The sequence below is a fragment of the Bombus fervidus genome, chromosome 9, assembly GCF_041682495.2.
Source record: "Bombus fervidus isolate BK054 chromosome 9, iyBomFerv1, whole genome shotgun sequence".
Classification (NCBI taxonomy): domain Eukaryota; kingdom Metazoa; phylum Arthropoda; class Insecta; order Hymenoptera; family Apidae; genus Bombus; species Bombus fervidus.
In genome coordinates this window covers 1,987,746-2,009,788 of record NC_091525.1, presented here as the reverse complement: position 1 = coordinate 2,009,788, position 22,043 = coordinate 1,987,746, and the positions used below count along the sequence as shown (strand labels likewise).

The 22,043-nt window shown below is 34.3% G+C and overlaps 2 long non-coding RNA genes across 3 annotated transcripts in view; one reads left to right on the top strand and one right to left on the bottom strand.

Annotated features, from left to right (window-relative positions):
- LOC139990901 (uncharacterized) overlaps nucleotides 1–11,811 on the bottom strand; it is a 44,461-nt gene extending 32,650 nt beyond the window's left edge. The window contains exon 1 of the long non-coding RNA XR_011800684.1: nucleotides 11,051–11,811. This is a non-coding gene — a long non-coding RNA (uncharacterized lncRNA). The remainder of the gene's footprint in view (nucleotides 1–11,050) is intronic.
- A 1,320-nt stretch (nucleotides 11,812–13,131) lies between these two features.
- On the top strand, nucleotides 13,132–18,282 carry LOC139990903 (uncharacterized). 2 transcript variants are annotated; one of them, XR_011800685.1, is made up of 4 exons: nucleotides 13,132–13,237; nucleotides 13,664–13,770; nucleotides 14,409–14,542; nucleotides 15,214–18,282. It is a non-coding gene; the product is annotated as an uncharacterized lncRNA (long non-coding RNA). The 2 variants fall into 2 exon arrangements; XR_011800686.1 differs by having other exon boundaries at nucleotides 13,133–13,237; nucleotides 14,409–14,523; nucleotides 17,058–18,282.
- The last annotated feature ends 3,761 nt before the right edge of the window (nucleotides 18,283–22,043 follow it).

Sequence of the window (22,043 nt, the reverse complement as noted above, 5' to 3'; positions counted from 1 at the left end):
TCTCTTATAACTAAATGTAGTTATGCCTCGTTAATATCGATTAATAAGGAGTTGTAATATTGACTCTGTCACAGTGCCAATTCTCAGAAATAATCCAAACGAAGGATTATCGTGTTCTAATCTCGGCTCAGGTCTGTAGAATAAATAGAACGACTAAACCTACATGAGAGAACAAATCCTCTGCCGTTTGCAGCTCGAAATTAACAAACGGCTAATCACATTGGTTGATAAAAAGTGAAATTCTGTGAAAATATGATAGAATTTATGTAGAGCAAGTCAAGAGTGTAAGTTTTTCAAGGTTTCGAATGACGTTCCTGAATATACTTTAAGAATGGCTATATCTGAAAATGAGATTTATTGAAATAGAAAACTTTCGCAAAAGTGTTATTTTACTTGGATAAAAATGATATTGTAACGCCACGTTAAACATAGTTAAACATAGTTAAATATAGCACGATAATTGCTAATAGTGAATATATAAAAGAAAAATCAATAACTATCTAAAGATCCAAAGCGAATTTATAGGAATCTGGCGATTGAAATAAGGTGGATAATAGAAGTATCCCATTAAATGAGGAGCAAGATTCAATGATGTGAATACCTGAAAGAGGAGGGTTGAGTTCCAATGGATAATGAATCTATGAAAAAAACCATAGAGACAATTCCAATCCACTTTACCTGCTTCAATAGCTTTCGAGCAACTATTTGAAACACGGAGCACTATTCTTGAACATTCGTGCGTGAATCATACTTATCGATGTTTGACATCCTGATTAAAGAGAAGATGGGTGAATAGCGCTTATAGAATATCTTATACGGCACCGTTAAAGTTATCTCTGTTATTATCCCTGTTTCACCTTTATATCCATCTTTTAGTTATTTGCATTGGTTATTAATTTTATGCTTTCACTAACTATTTCTGATATTTCTCGATAGACGAATAGATAGAACAGATAGAATAGATGAATTTTTTGATAGATATATGAAAATAGTTAAAAACATCTTAAAACATGTATTTGCTGTTGTTGATCAACAATTACGCAAAGAATGAGATAATAAATGATATTATAATATATAATATTATATTAAAACAGATTATGATAGTCTTCAGTTTTCTTTACTATCTTGCACCATTTACTAATGAATGAATAATAAAAATATCGCTGTTTAGTGTAGAGCGAACGATAATGAAAGAAGTGTTAATTAAATTCCTACGTACATTGAAATTCAATAATTTCGATGGACTAACGGATATAAATATTTCAAGTTAAATCATAAATATTTCAAAACGTAGAATGTGATATTAAAGTAATTTTAGCTCCATTTCGTGCAACATATGCAGACTATATTTAAATAATTAAATCTGTAAAATTATATATGAATGTAATGCGCAATGGAAATAAATTGACATATTTTATTCAGAAGGTATCCGAAATACTTTTGACGGTACCGTTCTCATGTCCAAAATTGTATTTTATATGGTAATGCTAAGGAAAGCTCATGACATATGTGTTTTAATTAATTCTATCTCTTTCTCCATACTATTTTTGTTCAAGCATATTAAAAGTACATTCATTTTAGCACGTCGTCTCACCAGTTACATAGAGTTATTTAAAAAATGGAAGTTTTTATTTGTATCCGTATTGTTTAGTTTCATTCAATTCTTCGTTCTCAACCATTGCCAGCAATAGCATCGCTGTCATTGTGCTAACGTTTATGTCTGTCATGTAAATAACACAATGACATCTGTACACTCTAATTTCTGACTTTTGGTACGTACACATTTTTAACCTTCCCTTCGCGTAGCTCGTATTTCCATATCACTCGTGGTTTTACGCGCTCGCCTGTTTCAGTTTGTGCCACTCCGTGAAATCTATCATCTTCGTCAATGCAGGATCGCGTCGCGATTTTGAATTGTTTCGCTTAATTACTTCGATCCAGGCCGAATCGGTCGTCTACGGAACAAAGTGGCTGCGCGCCAAAGCGTATTGCATCGTGCGTTCATTGTCTCCAGCGGTGAATGCTGCTGTGAACTTTTTTAACGAACATTGTTTTGTCCTTCGCTTTTTGTTTTGTTTTGGTTCCTATGGTTGACGAATAACCTTTGTAAGGTAAATATAGTTGTTTCTGCTACTCCGAACGCATGGCTTGTTTGGAATAAAAAAGCGATTTTTACACGATAGGGTGCGAACACCGAAACGGGATGAATGTGAATGATAAATGTGTTCGATAAATGATAATTTCAATTTCTTAAATGACTCTCGACTATGAGATTCTTCAAACGAGTGACTTGTGAAATGTTTTCGATTATTTCTGTCAAAATAATTTGTTCGATGTTATTTCTGAAGATGAAAGAATAATACGACAAAGATAATTGCAAATTAGAAAAATACACTGACAGTTTGGAGTAGAGAAAGAACCACGTTTCTGAACGAATAGTTTAGAAAAAAAACTAAAGAAGAAAAAAAAGAAAACACACGAGTCAAGGCAAGAAAGTAAAAAGGGAAAGTAAACACTTTCATAGCTGGTCTGCGACATATGGAAACGCTCTGCAAATACTATTAATCGGTCGGTAGTTTCGCATTAATTCGAGCGCGCTATAAACAGGACGCATAGTTGGCTACCGTGGCAGGGTGTGAAAAAGCCATTCAAAAGTCGACCAGACTCGACTCGCGACACTTTGCAAGAACCTCTTTACGCTTCGAGCATTATGCGCGCCGCCTTAGCGAAACGGCATGCGCAAACACGCGACTCCCTCGTTTAACGTACACTTGTTAATTAGCGATAGAGGGAGAACGTGAGCGTCTCGCTTCTTGTCCGGTTAACCGACGGAGTGGCTGTTAATGCACCGCGCAAAAACCACCCGTTTAAGAAAGAATAGCGGCGGTAGATTTCAAGTTCGTTCTAAGCTTGAACAATGAATTATGGTAAACAGTCTCTTTGATGAACTAATCCATATAGCGTATTATTAGCAAGGAAAATAATATAAATTGAATAACGAAAAAATAAGAAAAGTGTCTCGACAAAATTATTATCCTGGATTCGAATCCCATCTGCTAGGAAATACCATTACATTATCTTAATTTACCTTTTTACGCTTTTACTAAAAAGGAGCAGAGGTTTTAAATCCTGACACAGGAAGTCAATCAATCCTAATGAAAGTTTTGAGGTTTTCACAGCCTGGATTGTTTCAACTATTAATCGAAGCTTGCGAGTTTAAGCTTTATCCAATTGTTTTCGCGTTCTAGCACTTCGCTAGTTACGCTTAGTTTTATTAGGCTTCCCAAGACACACTGACGCTGTTATTGGTCATTTAGTTTGTGTTTATAAGTTAGCTGTATTCACGTCGCGGATCAATGGTGAGCACTAGGTTCAAAGAACGTAGAAGATGCATTATTTGGTATATACATTCAGCTGTACCAGAACATCACAGCACTGTGAAGTATAAAATCAAATTTGAAAAAGTCAGAATCAAATCGCTTAAAACTGGGGGATATCTTCTAAGAAGATATAGCAAAGTAATATACCATAGGAATAGGTAAATGTTCAGAAAACTTCAACAAAGTATCTGCATGTCAATCATATGGAAAACAGTGTTACCTATGGTCCAATTGATCAATCTTGCTGCAATTATTTTCGATTTGTATGTTTTTTCATTTTTTGAATACATTATTTTAATATCAAAAGATATCTCAAGTTTGAGGAATCAAATTCGTTTGATCGCTATATCTGTTTAATCTCTTAGATACGATGCGCCACTACATTGGCTTTCGCGGTTTGAACTAAATGATCTATTTCATTTGTCTTGCTTCACACTTTTTTTGTTCTTGCAACGTTTTATAACAGTGTTAATAATATACAGACAGAATATATAGTCTTTGCTTTTGATATGCCAGTGTCAGATATCAATTGTTGCTTTTCGTTACAATAAAAATACAATTATTAAATGCTCATTTTAACATGCCGATCCGTATCCTTGTCATTTTTTAGAATCTCCGACCTGAAAATGTCGCTAGAAAATAGAAAACGAAAAGCAATTTGAAAAGCACTAGCTCGCTATGAGTGTGAAAATTGTGACGTGGGTCCGTGTGTCTTGCCGTGCTTTAAAATATATCACGCTCGATTGTATTATTAATTATTAAAGTAAATTATTAAAGTTAAAGTATATGCGTCATATCTTTAAGAAAAATTATAATTTAATTATCAAAATTCTCGTTCCAATGTGCTTACACAGAGAACAGCATTATCCGTCACACATTGCAGTGCCGCAGTATCATTCACGCGTAATTCGCGTCAAACTCTGCCGTACAGAGGAACAACTCCGTACAAAATTCAACCGAACCTAAGAGGTTAAATGCTTAGGATAATTCGACCTACGTAAAAGTAATTCTTCAACATTCATATTCTAGAGATTACACGCACGCAATGAATCTTTATCGCGACATGTCGCTGCTCTCATGCCCAATTAACATCCAATGAGTTGGTTTATGATAACGATGTAGAGCAGAGAGAAGCTGATTATTGATTATGCTTGTATAGCCTATAAAACCAGCTCAGGTTATTTTACGTGTCAAATATACAATATGTGCGTGACGTTCTATCCGATTTTGCCGATAATATAAAATTTGTGAGATCTAATTTCCATGTTGAAATGTATATTGTGTAGTTATTCTGTATCTATAATCTTTGTGAGTAAAATCGTGTTTATATAAAATTGGAATATGCTCGTTTAAAAGTCTTATGGGTCTCGACTTTGAATATGTTATGCATATCAACGAGGCATTACGTTTCTATTCATTATTGTATTTTACAATAGAAATTGTGTAGTTAATAAGTTAAATTTCGAAAAATTGCCTATGCAATGTTGCATTTTTGCAAATAATAACGTAAATTTATTATTTATCATTGTCATTTTACCAAACGCTAATTACGACGCAAAATACAGGAATTAAAAAAAAATATAGCTTCGACAACTGACATTTAACTTTATACAGCCATTGGTGGATGATGCATCGATACGTCAGTCACGTACTGGGTCCGATAAACGATCGAGACTAGACAAAATTTTCCTACATTCGCGTGGTTGTGGTTACGCTATCGGATTCATCGTTATGCTGGCCAAAATGGAAGCGATGGACGAGCCAGGAACTCCCAGAAGATAAAAAAGGATATCTCGTGGCTGCACGAAACGTGAGAAATGAAATGCGTAAACCGTATGGAACGAGAATCGAAATGTAATTGAGTTCTCCGACGAGAGGAGTTCATGAAACATATCAATGTTTAACAGGTGTAGGTGACAGTCGAAGAGGAATCAAGTTACACTCTTTAAAAATTGTATTTCAAGCGTCTATTTTGATGGATACGACGAATAACTGGGCAGAGTTATTATCAACGTTTCGCATTGAATGTTTTAAAGGTTCTGTAGAGCCATCCCTTGTTTTAAATATCCCGTGTATCGTAAATATCTATGTCGTTTTATATCTTTAAATATCCTATAAATAAAAATAGATGTATAAATAAATAGAAAACATTAATGCGTTTATTGAGCTTTAAATTTACTAATTAGTATTCTGTAATGTTATAATAAATAAAATGTTATATCATGGAAGTCAATGCTATGTCATATATGTATAATATCGCTATCAGAGTATCGTAGGTGCAGATAGCGACACGAAGAACGCCAATGAAAATCTGACAGATCGTTTCGTGAATATTACATAATGCGGCATGGAGTCACTGCATGAGGTATGCAGGTTTGCTATGCAGAAACACTGCACGTGTGTTTCGCTGAATTGCTCTAACAGCAAAAATTTGAACACTTAAATATCGCCGACATATCCTTATGAAAAAAATTTGACGTAGTTGTGCTATTTAAAGGGGTATATGTAACGATAGGGTAGCTTTTTCGTAATAAGAATAAAATATAGTTTTGAAATAACATTTTATCTAAATTATGATAAGTTTTGATTAACAAAGTTCATTCAGCATTACACAACCAGGTTTATATTATAAATTAAAAGATGAGATGATATACCCTTCTTAGAGGTTTATCATATAAACCCTATATCTATTCATAAATCCTACAGGACTAGCTATCCAAACGTTCTTGTTGCGATATCGATTCTGTCATCCTATAATTTTATGGTTATCCGCTTACATTCTGTATCATACCCGGCGATAGGTCTAACAACAACAACAAAATAAAGTATTGTATATACATTGCAGATAGACTGGGATTCTCACGTTTGGTACACGTCATGTTTCACGGGGTTAGTCGAAAAACTGTGGAATTAACTGGACCACAAATTTGTGAAAAATACTGAGCGAACCGTGTGGTGGCATTAAAATCGTGCGAATCGTTTTCCAAATCCGTAGTAGGAATTACCGGCATGTAAAATTGGCTGATAGGCAGCTGAAACGTAATCACTGAAAAATAAACCGTGTGACAATATAACACGGATACTTAATGAGAAATAATGTATTTAATTCCGTATACGATACAATTATAACGACATTTCAAAGAGTGCGCTGTCAGAAAAATACACGCAATGAAACTCATACTATTAACCCAGTGAATATGCGATTAAATACCTACTATTAAAATTACGATTTAATAATTTAATTATATTTTATCAAAGTAATTAATAAAAACATGTTCGATAAACTCTAGTTAATTTATCAATTAAATAATATATTTATGTTGCTTCATATACGTTTGCTGTATACAAAAAATATATTTTATAATAATAAACAATTTTTTGCAAGTGGAACTCCATATAAAATTACCTTTCTTAAAATGGCAGTTAGCTACATTTCTTCGCATAAAATAATTTTTGTTATCGTTAGCTTTGTCATCGAAAGAATAATTAATGCGCATACGTTTACGGAAAATATCGTTTATGCAGTTCCACTAATACCCTCCTAAATCGCATTGTGTGTGTTTTTGATCAATCCTGGTATTTTACGCACGAAAATATACCAGTTACTAAAAACTACCCGAGAATAAATAACTTTATAACAAAATGCGTTTTTAATTTCATTGGTAAATCAGGTAAACAAACTTCGCTAGATGTACGTAGACTTTCGCGACTAATATAATCGTCATTTAGCAACGGCGATAATTTCTACCTACATTTCAAACATTACAGTTGAATACCCACCGAAGAGAGTACTTTGACCTTTCCTGTATTTTCCAGCGTTCCGTTTATAAAGATACAACTCAAAAGCGATATCGATTTGTCACGGTGTACAACTGATCGTACTTCCTAACCATTGGATTCGGAGCAAACCAACCTCTCGACGGAAGTCGAACTCTGTTAATTAATACACGCAGCGCACGGCTACCCGGCGTATTGGAGGCAACGAACCATAGCCAAGAATAAGAAGTGAATGAGAAAAAGCGTCGTTTGTCGTTAATCACGCTCATTATCACATTTCCACCGAAGTTTTCATTATCACTGCTGAAGCATAGGGTGTAATCTCGTGACGATTAACAAGCGGCGTTTTGTGTTCTAGTGCCATCTTAATGGGGTAAATGTGTGTCAAAAGTGATGTGAAATTGACTTGAATATTTATTACATGGAACAATACTTGCGTCTGTTTTGATAACTTGTTAGTACTAATAAAATCAATCAGGTCAGGATCTTATTTTGAATTTAGTGGTATGTTAACATTTCAAATTATGTAGGAAATTGTGAAATACATATAAATTTCGTAAAAAGAGAAATTAAATCAATCTTGCAAAAATATGCAGAAATTATTGCCATTTCGGTCGATAATCGAGCACACAAATCCGATAATGTAATTTTTCGTGACACAGTTCCGTGAGATACGTAGCCTTTCCAATAGGCCGAAAGCAGCTGATTCTTTAAGAAATATAACAGGTCCCGTGTTCTAGTTCTCAGCAGTGTTTCCTTACCAGTTAAAACAATAAATGCATTTTCATTGTCCTCGAAGATATTTTCGATGGGAGTAACTGAAGTAAAAAAGAAGGAATAAAGAAGATCGAGGTAAAGAAAACTAATACATATTTCATTTCTGAAGTATCGATCTTATGATTGACCAAGCAAGATAACATTGAGAATGTTACTTACAATTTGTTTCTATCTTTTACTAATAGTTGGATTAAATAATTAAATTAATAACGTGATTTTCTCCAATGTAAGAGATCTTGAAACATCATGCAATTGGCTAGCGTGATTTTGAACAAACGAAATGGAGTTGCATAAACCGATCGTTTTTAGTTTGCAAAAAATTATATAGCAATGGCTGTTGTAAATTGCGTGCATAGCAAGCGCAATATAAGGTCCGGTCAACGAATGCCTTGTATAGATCTTTTAATTACTGGTTGTTTTATGTCATGCAAACCTTTGATCCTCCCGAATGGTCACGTAATCGAAATGACTGCAGGGTAAATAAAAGATATCGTTGCAGTTTCTCAAAAATAAATAATACTGTGGAACAACTGTTACTATAGAATGCGAGTGTAAAGGATAAAGTACAGATAAATTATTGGGAAAAGATCTTTATGATGGCAGTTTGGTTTTTACGATAGCCTTTTAAGACGATTATTTTGAAATCAGATATCGGTAGAACATAGCATATACATATTGTGAATATTTAAAAGACACTTGCTGTCTAAATTTGTAATCAAGTACCATACAGAGATATATAATAATCATGTATATAACATGTATTAATCAGTAACATACAACACACAAGCTAGCCCATGTAAATAATTCACAAATATAAATACCACGACTGTTGACGAAAAATTTCACAGAATACAGATGCCCATAGAGAAGTTTACATGTACCACGAATATGTGACGAAAAATCCACACATACTGTATTTTCGTCCAGTCGCGAGGAGACGCGGTAGCGTTCAAGCGCGTCAACGGGAGTTGTAAATTCCCGTTACGATTAAACGAATCGACACCACGAGCAGGGCGATCCCCTTATTTCTTATGGGATAATAGAGGTGTTTGGTTTTGAATATAACTGGAATCTACAGTTATATAATCTATATCTATTTATTTAACCAGCCTACAATACTTGTTGCGTCGACAGATACTGTTTGACTTCGTCGTGCTGGAAAGTACAATAATTGATTGACCCGAAGGTTGATCGATTTGATGGGTAGAGCACCGAGAACTTGACTTTTGATATTTTTCGATATTCGTTAGACTAGCGATTTTATTCGTCAGGGCTTTCGATGTATGCAATATGAATTTTGAACTGAGACTAACTGCCCTAGGATAAATTCCTTGTCCTCTCGGGGAGACGACCCCCACCACGCTCGGATCACGCCACCGCTCGCGCCGATGATCATGTAACATCAACTACACCTCGATCTACATCAAAGACCGAGCCGCGCTTCGGAACCGCTGATGATAGAAATAAAGATGCGGCCGCACTCGGCGACAGTGTATGTCGGCGAGGCGAAGTGCTCAATGAACCTTCAATATCCCAACGGTCCTTTTGCCGAATATTCGAGAACGGCTAACAAACGCGTGGATAGTGGGGATATTGAGGGATGACAAAGAAAGAAACAAATCAGTTTTTAAAGGCGGAATTGTAAGAGCTTCAGTCTTAAAAAGTCGCTCCTAGAGTTCGGAAGTCAAGTGTAAATCAAGTGTGAAGAAATAAATTCTGTCTTTTTTTTATGTTTTTTTTATTATTTTTTGTGTTTTTTTATTATTTTACGTGACAATCACGTGTGCCGATTTCTTTGTGAAAATAAAGAACGGACCAAAATCGACGTTTCTGGAACTCGCGGCCGGGCGGCAACCGTGCGCTTGTAACATCAACTACACCTCGATCTACATCAGAGACCGGGCCGCGCTTCGGAACCGATGGGCTGATGATAGAAATAAAGATGCGGCCGCACTCGGCGACAGTGTATGTCGGCGAGGCGAAGTGCTCAATGAACCCTCAATATCCCAACGGTCCTTTCGCCGAATATTCGAGAACGGCTAACAAACGCGTGGATAGTGGGGATATTGAGGGATGACAAAGAAAGAAACAAATCAGTTTTTAAAGGTGAAATTGTAAGAGCGTCAGTCTTAAAAAGTCGCTTCTAGAGTTCGGAAGTCAAGTGTAAACCAAGTGTGAAGAAATAAATTCTGTCTGTATTTCTTTATTTTAGTTTTTTATCTTTTATTTTACGTCTTCTATTTTTCCTTCCTTTTTTTCTTTTTTCTTTTTTATTATTTTACGTGACACGCTCGTCGATACATTGTATGTCTCGTCGGGAAGATGAGACGATTCGTATATGACGCTGGAGGACCGCGAGAGACGGTTAGGAACACGAACCATACTAAGCCTCGCGACGTAACACATACCATGAATAATCATAAACAAATTCAGTATATATCCAAAAAAATCCTACATTACATTACATGTCACGAACATCCACAGAAACATTTACATGTTTACACATCATATAAAATTAATTATCCAGTTTGCTTATAAGTAAATTTATTTAGAGACAAATAGATAGTCAATATTCATTTCTGGTAAAATAGGTTTAATCTTATTGATCACTTTCTGCCAATAATCTAACATTTTTTGGTATATCAAATACTATTAATATCTATATTAATCTATATCTATTATATTTATGAATTTATCATAGTTGATAAACGAACTTGAATTTCATGTATTTACAAATTCATATGTTGAATGATCATCATTTTGAATTTCATATACATATTAATATACTCATTATCAGAATAAGTGATTATACGTATTACGAAATTACTCGATAGTAATTTGGATAATAAAGGTTCAACATTAACTTGTTCATATAAACGAGGCGGCTAAACGAGGTTCTACGATATATCAAAAGTAACCTGACTTTAATAGCTGTTTCTGTTAAACAGAATTCAATAGAATTTAATTAAGCTATTATTAAAACTTTCGCAAACAAATTTATCGTATTTGCTCTTAGTTTCAAGAATATAGAAGTTAATTTGGATAGTTATTTTAAGAGATGCAAGACTTTGTAGGGCAGTTAAAGAGTCTGAAAAAATAAGTAAGTACTTACTTACGTTGTAGTTTTATAGCGTGTAATACTTCAATCTCCCGCACCATGTCATCCATTTTGTTTCAAGTGGGTGATGTCATCTACGTACTAATTTTTCACCTTTCATAGATTACTTTGTTTGCTTGATTAATACACGTTTATTTAATAGTTCGCCAGAGAGTGTTATATCGGAATTAAACAATTTTTCGAAATTATTTCGTTTATGTTACATGTGTTCGTATTCCTACTTGACTGCCCGAATCACCAATAGCTTACACTATAACCTTTAACCGAGACACAATTTCAATAGATAACGCTTTATTTTAACACAAATGGTGGTTTCTTTTATATAAATCACTGATCGATTGTAAAGATCACATTATTTATAATGATCTCGCTTCTCTTCGTAACCTTTTCCCTTTCGACCACATGTAGTGAAATACATATCCTTGAGTATAGTTTATGTATGCTCGACTTGCCGGCGAGTCTCCTCTGCCCCACTCCGCCATCCGAAATTCACTGGGCAAACCGCGATGCGGAGATGCATTCTAGTGTCGATGTTCAAAGCGATTAGCTAGTACATACATACGTATAATAACAAGCTTCAAACAGGTAATTTGACCTTAGTTCTGGTTTAATTTTTGTATAATTTGTTCTATCAATACATTTATTGTAGTGTTTTGGTCTTCTTTTGCGTAGATTATTGCTTGATTGCGAGAAAAACTATGAGGTATTAGAGGAACGCCATGAAATTTAAACGAACGCCATGACTGCTGATGAATCCGATACCTTTTATGGATATTTGGTAACATTTAATTTATCTTAAACTAATGGAAAGCATATTTGAATAAGATATTGAAATACTTTTTACATTTTGCTACATATGTATGTCGCGAATCTTCAGTAATAATGCTGTTAGTCACTTTTTTCAATAATCACAGACACGTTCTGCGCATTGCATTTTTTTTGGTATTGCGCAGCTGTGTTTAACCAACGAAGAAAGCACGCCATATTTCGTTATTTCGAAGTACATGTATTTGAATCTCGGGTGACGAGACATTTAGAAGTCATTTATATTATGGAATATTCATAGGCATTTCCCGATATTAAGAAATATTTTTTAAAGTCCATAATAATATTTAAGTATATTAATTAAATAAAAAGGTATTTAACTTGGTTTAGATGTTATTAAAGTCATTTCTAAATTATAAATTTTTATACCAGAATTCCAATTTTTATAGTAACTAGTTTTTATGAGCATTTCAGTTCTTTTTATTGTCAAGTTCAAAGAGTTTCATTTCTCATTATCCTAAATTCTTTGAACAATCAACAGTATGATGTTAAAAATAAATTATAATATTTAACATGTTCTGTTAAAATTTTTACTCCTCTTCCTTCATTTAATCGACGTCAATCTTTTGTTATTTCACACATTTTAAAGAATTAATATTGTCTTTATGGACAAATCGTGATATTCTATGTTTTGTTACAGATTTCTTCCAGTCTTGGTCTCTTGCGTGGGATTCGGTGATTTCTATTTACCGATGGTCTTCACAATGACTTCTGAACAACAACATCGATGATAACATCCTTCGCGTTTAATCGTGAGTCGCATGCATTTTTTGTCGCATACATTTTTTGTCGCATGCAGTCAAACACAATTATTTATAATTTCTTGTTACCGACTATCCTAAATCTTCATTTAACAAAACACATACTGCATGATGATTATATTAATATTACTGCATGATGGTTATATTAATATTACTTATATTATATATTAAATGAAAATTAAATGCTATAAAGTGCCAATATGATTTCTACCTATTAATTAAGTTTATTTGAACCAATTAAATTACGACAGTTACCTATATCAAATTTCTATGCTTAGATATTCACGTTTCGACTGCATAAATTTCGTCAGACTAAATTATACACATTATCGCATGTATGTTTACTTTAAACGTGCATCTCGCGATTCAGTCTGACCTATCGTTTCTTTATTAGATACAGAATATGCTTCCTACTGAAAACATATATATCCTTAGGCACAGTTTATTTACCCTTGGCTTGCCGGCGAGCTCCCCACTTCTTGCAAATCGAAGTTCGTAGGTAAATCGCGGCGCGGAGTGTCATTCCAGTGTGGATAAACAAAGCGATTAGACGTGTGTCCGTGTATCTTCACGATTATTGCCGATCTTTCTACTACGTAGTATGTACTTTCATAATCATTCTTTCACCCCATAAATAAACTAGTGTTAACTTCATTTAATTAACGTACGTTTTCTTCAATAATTTATTAGAATCTATTATAATTCTAAGCTAGCGGGCTTTGACCCTTTTCGCGGCTGCGACGTCGAGCCTACTCGATTATTCTTTGTACAATCGTCGACGTGGACAAACGACGAAGTAAAACCACGCGAGATCGGCATTTCCGAATTTACAGAACGCACTGTAAACGTGACTGTCCTGAACTCGGTTTTAGTTATTTCTACCACATGTTTTCGAGCGTTACAGTCTCCGATAGCTCGTAATGACAAGCTTCCAAAATGCAATTTGACCTTAATCATGGTTTAATTTTTGTATAATTTGTTCTATTCATATATTTATTTTAATGTTTTGGTTTTCTATTGCGTAGATTATTCCTTGATTGCGAGGAAAACTTCGAGGTATTAGAGGGACGCCATGAAACTCAAAAGGACGCCATGATTGATGATGAATTCGATAGCTTTTTATGGACATTTGGTAACATTTAATTTATTTTAAAATAATGGAAAACATATTTGTATAAGATATTGAAATACTTTTTACATTTTGCTATATATGTATGTCGCGAATCTCCAGTAATAATGCTGTTAGTCACTTTTTTTAATAATCACAGACACGTTCTGCGCATTGCATTTTTTTTTGGTATTGCGCAGCTGTGTTTAACCAACGAAGAAAGCACATGTATTTCAATCTCTAATGACGAGACATTCAGAGTACAATTTTTAGAAGTCAATTATATTATGGAATATTTATAGGCACTTCACGATATTGAGAAATATTTTTTAATGTCCATAATAATATTGAAGTATATTAATTAAATAAAAAGGTATTTAACTTGGTTTAAATGTCATTAAAGTCATTTCTAAATTAGTTTTTATGAGAATTTCAGTTCTTTTTATTGTCAAGTTTAAAGAACTTTATTTCTCATTATCCTAAATTCTTTTAACAATCAACAGTGTGATGTTAAGAATAAATTATAATAGTTAACATGTTCTGTTAAAGTTTTTTCTCCTCTTCCTTCGTTTAATCGCCGTCCATCTTTTGTTATTTCACACATTTTAAAGAATTAATATTGTCTTTATGGACAAATCGTAATATTCTATGTTTTGTTACAGATTTCTTCCAGTCTTCGTCTCTTGCGTGGGATTCGGTGATTCCTGTTTACCGATGATCTTCACAATGATTTCTCCTGAACCACAACATCGATGACAACATCCTTCGCGTCTAATCGTGAGTCGCATGCATTTTTGTTCCTCTTGCTATTCAATTATGTCGTAGGATGAAAGCTCTGAATCGACACGGGTAGCTGGTTGTATTACATAGAATTTTTGACGAGCATAGTTCACGTCCGGTTGTTGATAATGTATTAATAATCCATTAATAATTAATATTATACATATATATCAGTATGATCTCTATATAATATTACCATATGAAGAATCGATATAAACAACGTAATGTTAATAATTAGTATATGTAGCTGTGTGAATTTGATATATGAAGATATTAGAGTTGAATTTTATCCGTCCGAGGATATCAAATTTCACGTGCAAGAAAATACTTCGCGACAGGCAAATCTCGCTACTTCTTTGTTCTTAAAGAATATGTTTTGATGAAGGGATTGCCTGAGAATATTTCTATTAAATATTTTATTTGGAATCAATTATCATTCGTTCAATTTCATATTATTTACATTGGATTTTACCCTCTTTTTCAATTAGTACATTTATTGTTGTCTTCTTTATTTAAGAACTTTTTACTCAAGAGTTTGTTTTAGTCATTAATTTATCAAATTATTTGAAGTATATTATAAGGTAGTGTCATTAAAAGGAAGAAAATATGAGAAAATGCAATATCAAGGACTACTAGACCATTATTATATAGATGTGTATCTGCTTAACTCTGAATTCACATACTCAGATGCTATGTGAATGGGAGGAAATGGATATGATGACAACAGTTTATAAGCTTAATAATTTCTCAATGACTAACATAACATTAGCGTATCGTGCGCATTGTATTTTCCATATTGTATGTGTGTGGTTAGGCTGTGAAATTGCGTTATCTTTGTTATTATTATAAACAAAGAATTCACACGTGTTATCGATGCACAATCGCAATATAAGCTGTCAAAATACTTCAACGAGTAATATGTTAACGATAAATATACAATAGTGACATCAAATTTTATACAATCTATGATATCATTTCTCTAGACAATATACACATGATTATTAATATTTACCCAACGTGATTATGGATATTTAATTAAATTTGAAATTGAAATACATTTAATCAAAATCAAAATAATATATTACATGTTGTACAGAATAGTCGCTAGCCTTCGTTAGTCGATTTCGGGAAAATGGTATATAAATTAGAGTTTGTAAGTTGTGTATCAAACTCAGTTGTCAGTGGCATCTCGAGATATCTCTCTAGTGTAGGATCTTGTGTTTGGATTATGTGTGAGAACAGTGAAGCGAGTGTGTTGGCGTGTTTGTTTTGCCATCTTTTAACCCTTTTAGTATCGGACAACAATATATCGTTGTTAGCAACGCTTGTGAAAAGTGCCTACAACGATATATCGTTGCGTATGCGACGGCGCTTTACTATTCGCATCACGAGAGAACTTTATCTCAAAATAAATTTATAAAACCTTATAAATGGTTGAATGTCTCTACAGAAGCTCTATGTGAGATGTTCCATAAATTGAAAAAATTGTTTATGGGTTAACTTTTTGTTATATTTCGCGATGGTTGATGCCGAGACTGTATAAACGCTAGTGGCGTAAGATAAAAATTGGACATGGAAGATTTGCTTGAGATTATAATCACATGTTTTAGATAATACTGTTTAGAATAGAATATCTCTTTATATTTTACAAAATAATTTTGCATTTACAAGGCAAGATTAAAATGTTTCGTGGGCTTGTGCGAAGATCACGTACACTTTGTAATCTGTGCAATAAAGGATTACACGCTGTATTCATCAATATAATCATCAATGCTAAGTAAATTATTTGTGTGAATAATAATAAGTAAATATTACACATTTTCAATAACCGGATAACTATAAATGTTTGTAATAATATTGGAATGATATTTCAGTGATGTTATACTAGCTTACTTGTTTTGGTGCAAGTAATCCTCTTGACGCTAACTGCGCATCATGGGATTATCATTTAGTTGTGTGTATTGATATTAGAAATTTTGTTACAAATAATTGAGAATGTAATATTTATGCTTTATATTGCGTGTTCTACATTAAACTATGCCCAAACGAAGATTCTTCTTATTTGCAAGTATTATTTATAAAAGAAAACTGATTTTTCCATTTTTCCTAGTGATTTTGAATAAGTATTATTAGTATGATTTTCAACAAATATTGAAATACAATTGGTATTGATTTATTCTTCCTTTATTTCATAATATATTTCGTTTTGAATTTTGTAAATATCAATCTTACTTTTTTAATGATTTTTTTCTCAAACCTTAACAAATTACATCAGATTGGTTTGGTATTCTTCGCTTAGGTACAATTCTTTCGGTCGACACTAAAAGAATTAAATATAGGACTAGGTAGTTTATTTTCTGGTGTGTCCGTTAATTATAAGTAGATAGGGCTGGCAGGTTAACACAGTCTCTGGCCGGATAGGCGTGTTTTCGTGTGTCCAACCTGTTTTAGGAAATTTTATTTGAAAAATCGACGATGAAGCTGGCACGAATGTTAGAATACTATTCATTTTTCGAATTTCGCGGTCGTAGTCGAGAGCGGGTCAAAAGGAACGATTATGTATTGCTGGAGCATGCACAAGGGAACGAACAGCGATCATTATGATCGACAGTTTCAGCCGGCATTGCGTCCGAAGAAAGAAGAGGCTACAAGCCGAAGAGGCCCGGAAATTGCCATAGAAGAGAGCAACTACTAATGGCTTCCGATCCTCTGCATCATCCACAGTATGGGAAGTCATTCTTACTACTTTGTCACTATGCTCGTTCTTAATATTAGTGGTATATATCTATATAACAGTAGTTGTAGTTATTTCCTGGTCGATGTATTTGTCGTCTCATTATATCGAATCGTACTGGCAAAATCATAATTTTGTATTAGTATTGTGTGTAAACGACGTTTTCGTTAATGTTGCAAATATATTTATTCTTATGAATTATTGTACTTTCTTAAAAAATAATATTAGAATTAATTACGTTCTGCTGTGTCTGAAGTTGAATTAAACAGACGTTAATTTTTAATTTGATATTATTTCGGTGTGTAACTGTCGCGAATAATTGAAATAGCTTTTTGTTGATATACGAACAATAATTTTTATTGAATTCATTTTACCAATTAGTGTTGCAATACTCTGTCGTTTTATCGGTTTTTTTTCAGCTGTGTATATAGAATCAGTCATATAAAATGACCAAAATTCTTCATTAGTAATTAATTAACAATACCAGTACATTAGTGTAGTATCGTGGACCAAAAGGCCTGAAAATATCGGGTAAACCATAAACATTGTCGCGAGCCGAGGTGCCGACAGGCCCATCAATGTGTAGTCGGTCCTTTAGTTGAAGAGTTTCACAGAAAAAAGGCCTACGTCACTCTGGCCACGAGCGGTTGCGTCACACGCGTGTGGCGAGACTAAGACAAAGGGACAAAAGGGATGCTAAGGCAGAGAGACAAATTCACAGTCAGTGTTAGTGGAGAAGTCAGAGAGTGTGAATCGAGAAGCTAGAAAGTGCGAGTTACGTTGTCGAGAGTAATGTTACTAGCGTTGTCGAGAGAGTGTCGTCAGCGTTGTCGGGAGTAGTGTTGTTAGCGTTGTCGAGAGAGTGTTGCTAGCGTTATCGAGAAAGTATGGTCCGCGTGAGAGAAAGAGAGCGTTGGATCCGTTGTGACGAGAGTTGCAAATTAATTATTTAGTTGTTTAAAGTATAGTACGTTGTTGCGATTAGTTCATGTTAAATAACCATCGTTTCCTATCTAATCAACATCTGTATCTTGTAAATAATTCTTTGTAAATAAACTATCATTTAATCGTTTAATTATTAAGTAGTATAATTCTCCGATATTACATTAGTAATTACCGTATGCATAATTAAGAGTGGTATTTAAGTAGATAAAGTAATGTGAGAATAAGTAGATATACATATAATTAAGTAGGTAGTGCAATTCTTTGTGGTACATATTTCACTTTTTTTATTTTATCTATCAGTTGTTTTACATTTTCTTAACAATGAAATTAGAAAATAATTATTAAAACACAAAACAGTGTCTCATGTGGATCTATTAGTTAAGTTTATTTCTATGTTTAGTTTCCCGCGCAAGTTTTCCTTACAGTTCCTTTTGTTGTTCATTTTGCATAATGATCAAAAGATTAGACGTTTGGTAAAGGGGAATTTATTTATAAATTGATATTATAAATGAATACCTTTTTGCGCGTAAAGGGAAAGTAAATGGGACGTGGGTTAGGGTGAGTCTCCATGCGCAGCAACCTCAGGTCGCTAAGACCTGAATAATCGGTATTACGCGTTTGATATACTTTAATTGCATCATACATTGGCAAATGCATTGTGTGATACAATTATGAATTATACGACAAGTATCGTAAGTTGAGTGAATTCTTCGTAACTTCGTAGTAAGATTTCATTTTAATTCGAACCATAACTAATGCCATGATCTTCTCCTATAAATCATTGAAAAATTCATTAGATACCTCGCATGCGTTTATACTATACCTACTATTCATTTCAATAAAGAATTGGCGTTGCTTTTACGATAACACAGTACAATCGATACAAGCCTTTGGTTTCTTTGAACGAGTACAGACGTTCTATCCAGCGCTTTGTCGAATCAATTATTTTCGCGCAGGTTCGTGAACTCTGAATGGCGAGAATTCCTCCAAGAACCAAACCGCTTTGCCATGAATTATATCGTACAAGAAGTGGAAGGAAAAGAGAAAGAGGAGTGAAAAGGTGAGGGAGGGATCGGGCGATTCAAGCAGCCGCAATAAAAGCGCATGAAAATAGAATGTCCCAGACGGTTTCGCGAGAGTGAAGAGTTCCTGCGAAGTTCGCAGTAATAAACGGACGATACTCGCGGAAACTTTGATACCGCACGCGGTCGACTTGCTATGCGAACAACGTAACCGTCTGCGTCCATGGAATAAACGAGTAACGACGCAATAGGATCAACATAATCCGATTATCTCGACTTTGCCGATCGTATTTTCAGATAACGCTACGATATGAGTATCTGGAACGCTACTATAATCCGGACAACATCTGCATCCGCTTTCTTTCTACCTTTTCGACGCATAATATCCTTAACGAGAACGGACGAGAAATCCGACGTCTCGTTCGCGTTATCATTGAACAAACGAGTGAAAGGAAATCCCGAATTCTCTCTTCTTTCCTCGAAGCGAGACGCGTTCATAGCCGTCATCCAAGAATGCTCCCAATGAACGGATATATTGGGTTGGCAACTAATGATTACGGATTTTATCAATACCACCTAATGGCATAATACCTACGTGCTTTCTTTTTCTCTTTCCTTTAGCGTTTTTACTTTTCTTTATTTTCTTTCTTATACCTCCTCGGATTAAGTATGACTGCGACCATCGTTTTGGTAAACGCGTTGTATGCGTGAAACTTTCGGGGATCTTTTTGACAGTTCGCAAAAGTAGAATACAAACGTCAGAATTTCTTCACAGGGAATGTTTTATCTCATGCAAGTGAATATTTTCATTTTTCTAATAAAGATCCCTTAACGATATTTGCCACTTGATATAAGTATATGAATATTTTTTCATTAATTAAATAATATTTGGGAACTTACTTACTACAACTTACTTGTAAAAATACATCAATTCAGATCGTAGAACATCGATTAATTTGCTAATACCAGATTAAAATGATCAAAGTGCTCTCATGCTAAAGTTACGTCAGAGAAATTCGGAAGGGAGACGCTGGTGGCACGAGACGCTGCGCCTCGGAGAGCTTGCCGCCGCCTGTGCGATGCGAGCTATACGCAGGCTGGGCCTGAGGGTGTCCCCAACCAAGTCGGAGGCCATATGGTTTTGTGACTACCGACGTAGGGGACTCCTCCGTCCGGCCTGTGTTTGGACATAAGCGAAGAGGAAGTTGAGGTAGGGCTACAGATGAAATATCTGGGCCTCACCATCGACAGTCAAATATGTGTTTACAATAATTTCTTGTACTTTCTATATACATTTTCAGATGATTTCAAAAATCAACATACTCATGGCAGTTGTATTTCATCACAATGCTGATGAAATTCCAAAATGTTTTATAAAACACGTACAGTATGAACACAAAAGTTTTCTACAATACATATTCGAATAAGTTAGTGTACGTAGCGTATGTTGTACGTAGTAATATACGTAGTAACGAAGTCTTGTTGAGAGGATTATGAAGTTTGTTAAGAGAAATCGAGAGTGTTCGGTGAATCGTGGTTTAATGAGGTTAAATCCAACTCTGGTGCTTACAATAGCATTTTATGGGTACTGTTCTACAAATCTCGTTCTATAGTTAGAAATGCTGGCTACTTATAGGGAATCGAGGTGTTCTGAGAGTATAAATGCTATTTCGATTTCGAAGGTCATAGGAATCGTTAAAAGTTACATATTAATGGAGGGGAAGGAGTTCTGTGTTATTAGAATGGTGACGTCGTGATATGTGCAGCAGTGTTTCGGATCTGTGTACTGAAAAATAGTATGTGGTAAATTTTCGACTTTATGTTCTCACACAACAAACTTGCGTAAAGTATACAGTAGAATTCTACGAAAAAAACAACAAAACTCCGCAATATAACATACCCTTTCCGACTCAAATGAAAGTTATCAACTATAAAATGATACAGTAATAATGAGGGTGCGCATTTTTATGGGAAATTTAAAAATGCAAAAATGCATAAAATACGCGTAATATCCGACAAAATATTCAAAATGAAATAGATGTTATTTTCTTTAACAGACGAAGTAAATCTGTGTGTAGGTACCATTTCCTTAGCTATATCAATAAAAATATGAAACTACATAAAAATCCGTAGTAATATCTAATATACTGAATTTCAAATCCTTGTTCCACGTGGCAATAGGCTCATATGTTACAATAAGATGACGAAGTGTATGAATATGGAACAAAACAAATATGTTCTACGTGAGAAACGCGTACTCCAACAAGAGCTATGGTGCATATTGAGACGCGGAAATATGTTCCCTTGCTAAGCTTTTCTGCGGACGTTTGCTACGTGTAGCCAGCAATACTGCAAGTGAGCCGTAGCAACGATGCAAATTCCGGAAATAGTGGTGCAATATGATGAACGAACGTTGTACGTCTACTCGACGCCATTCTTGAGCCATGGTATTTATCTTAACGGTTCGATACGACAGCCATTGGTATATCAGAATAGTTTGACCGTACAATCAAAATTCCCAGAAACAAAGGAATCTGAATAAGTCACATGCAATCGGCCACGGTATGATTGCTCGACTCTAGAACAGTGGACAGTCTAAGTAATTTAGCAAATCTGCAATTCGATTGCTCGATGAAGGAATCTAACCGAGCGTATGGCAGAGTAATTGTATAGATTGATCGAAGAACGTTAAAGTCTAATTTGAACGACCAAAATATTGATTTTTATACTATACTTTTTGATATATTCAATATTTAAGGATGTAGTTTAGAGATGTGATACATTGTATAATATTGTATAATATGTAACGCGTATAA